The sequence below is a fragment of the Lactuca serriola genome, chromosome 7 (genome assembly GCF_051521515.1).
Source record: "Lactuca serriola cultivar US96UC23 chromosome 7, Lser_US96UC23_V15, whole genome shotgun sequence".
NCBI classification, from domain to species: Eukaryota; Viridiplantae; Streptophyta; class Magnoliopsida; order Asterales; family Asteraceae; genus Lactuca; species Lactuca serriola.
In genome coordinates, this window is record NC_136414.1 from 177297557 (window position 1) to 177300906 (window position 3350).

A 3350-nucleotide genomic window follows, 5' to 3' on the forward strand; every position below is an offset into this window, starting at 1 on the left:
CTCCCGGATCTCTCATTTTAGACATGTAAACAATGTTATTAAGCATATAACAAGTATTAAAACACATCTAGGAAAGTAGACTCACGATTTGGGATGAAAACCCGAAGATCCGTGAGAGAGAATATGGCTTTTCTCTAGTTGGAAATGTGAATAATGAATAATTTAGTTCAGAATTCTATTTATAGTCCTGAAATATTTTGGCATAAAATATTTTATTCTGGAATCGGACTCTAACATGATGAAGTGTTGAAATGCTCAAGTTTCACAAACCCATGAGCATCCACTCTCCTGATATCTCCTTAAATGTAAACCCAAATGTACACAAACTTATTCGGAAAAGTCCGAAGTTCATAGAAACTGGACTAGCTTCTATTGAATAGTTAATGTTCGTACAGAATGGAAATTTCGGGTTGTCACAATTTGTTACATTTTCCATAAGAACATTGATTCATGAAACCTAATAGTATTTGGTATCTCACAAATTACTACACTAAACTAATACAACAGTTAGGTTGTATATAAACACGATCTTTTTAATGATATATGCACTCAGAATCAATACCAAATCAACAAAAATTACCCGAAAATAGTCGAACAGAAACTATTACAAACCAAGGAGGAAAAAAAGTGGATTTATCGACGAATAAATGTAATATTAATGCTAAACTCTCCAATAAATCAGCAAACATTATGAAATTGATCAAATCGGATTTACCAGCCTTAAAATGAACAAAGACCTATCACTAACGAACAATACTGGAATCAAAATGATGCAACCAAGCAAAATTGAGAGAATAAAGAACTAATAAGAGAAGGAAAAGAGATTTTACAAGTTGAAACTAACCTTGATGATGACCGATGATGAAGCAGTTGAGTGTTAGATTCGGAGGGTTTACTGAAATCGATCGGGGGAGGAACAGACTTATGTTTACCTAAAGTTGTTGGAGAAGATGGCCATCAATTTCTGATTCTTCGTTGTTCTATAGCCAGATATGTGTTTCGCAGAAAGATACCAATGAAACTATTTAAGAATACTATAATCCAGAAAAAAAAATGAAGTTTCATAGTAAAACCTACCGAGCTTGTAATCTCAGAGTTGATGGTACATATTGATTGTCGGCTCTGCTCAATTTCCGGTTACAAAATTAGGGTTAAAATGAAAGGGTATGGAATTGTAATCATATAAATAAAGAGACTGATAAATAATTTTGGAAACGATTACCTTCAACAATCTCTAGAATTTGAGAGTCGATTTCTCTGGGAGCTGATTTATCGCATAGAAGTTGGAAACTCTCAATTGTTTCCAACGAACAGAGCGGAATGAAGGCATATGAGGTTTGAAGAGGCAGAAAGGGTATTTTCAGAACTTCACATAGAATTTGGAGCGGAAAAAATCGCTGGGAGGGGGTTTAGCAATTGCCACATGGCGACTGTGGTACTGTTTTAATAGAATATATATATATATATATATATATATATATATATATATATATATATATATATATATATATATATCCAATCCGATTGATGAAAATTTTGAAGGTGGAAATGACACAATATTTCTAAAATTTGTGCATATATTCACATGTAAGGAAACATATTTTTATAACAATTAAATATGTAATTGGTTATGGTTTTTATAAAATATACATCATGGTAAAGAAACATCATGTAACCGCAATGTATATATGTATACAATTATAATATTGTAACAACACTACATATATACATGTTTTAAATGTATAAATATATATCTAAATACAAGAGTGGTAAACTCCTACAGTATATTATACTATCCATACATGAACTAATGCAATATACTAATACATGAACTAATGCAATATACTAATACATACATACAATAAAAATGTATATTAAACCTATTAAAAATATACATCCATACCAATCAATAAGTTCATACACATATACATATTTAATTAAATCAATACACACATTGCATACATATTGAAACAAATACATTATACAAAATATTAAAATGAAACTTAAACTCTTTACTCTCAAATTGACAGTAAAAAACAAGAAGTTCCTTCCACACTACCATTTACCCAACACTACACACAAAGGGATTAGGCAATACAACACTCAAGCACAATGGTACAAATACAATCTGTATAAGTAAAATCAACTGATAACCAAATAAAAATATACCATGCACATCACAATTGACGACATTTCGTGCACCCCTCCTTCAACCCAACAGAACATCCAAAGGAAATGTGCGTTTCCTTTTGAAACTGTCAAGTAAAACAACAAACCCATACACAGTTGTTCTTCATCTTCTTCCTGTCAATCTTAAGAAACAAAACACCCCTTAGATCATTGAGTTGATCTATCTTCCTTTCCTGCAATCAAAGACCAAACCCAAACACACACATTGGATCATCCATTGCTATCAACACAAAAAAAAAAAAAAAAAAAAAAAAAGACAAACAAAACACCCTTGATCGACCCTTCGGCCTGTTTCATAATCATGGTGGAGATTCCAAATCACAAAAAAAAAAAAAATAAAAAAAAAAATGCAAGAAGGTTACCTGTTACTGGTCCCGTTCATTTTTCTATTGAAGAAGAACCAACCAAACGCCCCACTCGAGCTGCTACTGTCGTCAGTTCCTCCTACGGAACCACCTCCTTGCACCTCGCTCCCTTCTCTGTTGTTCCCATCGACCACAAGGGTCCGACGATTTTCGCCTTGCTGCTACCACTACTTGCGAAGTCGGACCTCACATCTCGCAGCCGGAAGAGACGAGGAAGACTTCGCTGTTTTCCCCTTCCTTCTCTTCGGCCTCATCTGACCCTCCCCATCGCACCCTACCGACGGAGAAGCAAGAGCGCAGCCCCGCTGCTCCTTTCCCTTCTCTTCTTCGGTTCGTCTATCCCCGTAAACACTCCCTCACGAGCAATCGACCCAAAACCTTCGGATACAGAACCCGTCGCTTCGTGTTTTCCTTCTCGCCATCTTCGTTAGTTCCCCTTGACCAATCGCCTACTCGAGTCTTCGTTCACTGCTATGGCATTCGTATCCCCTTTGCTTCAGATGCCCGATCAGAAGAAAAGAAACGGGGTAAAGCCCTAATTTCTTTTAAGTGGACCATTAAACACGGGACTTAAAACCGTAAAGGCATTTTTAATTATGAAATGACTAACATGCCCCCACAGTTAAATTCTTTATTCAGAATAGGTCCCAATCCCCAAAAAGTGATTCCATTTATCCACAAACAGCCCCTAATTTGGTATTTTTTTTTTTTTTTTTACCAAAACAGTCCTAACCATCTAGTTAAATTACCAAAAAGCATCTATACTTTAGTAAAGTTACAAGTCATCACCCAATA

At 35.0% G+C, this 3350-nt stretch overlaps 1 long non-coding RNA gene across 1 annotated transcript; it reads right to left on the minus strand.

Moving 5' to 3' along the window:
- Nucleotides 1-1991: 1991 nt before the first annotated feature.
- LOC145063128 (uncharacterized) lies at nt 1992-3054 on the minus strand. Its single transcript, XR_013687846.1, has 2 exons — nt 2553-3054; nt 1992-2363 (listed from the first exon to the last, which is right to left on the minus strand). It is a non-coding gene; the product is annotated as an uncharacterized LOC145063128 (long non-coding RNA).
- Nucleotides 3055-3350: the final 296 nt, after the last annotated feature.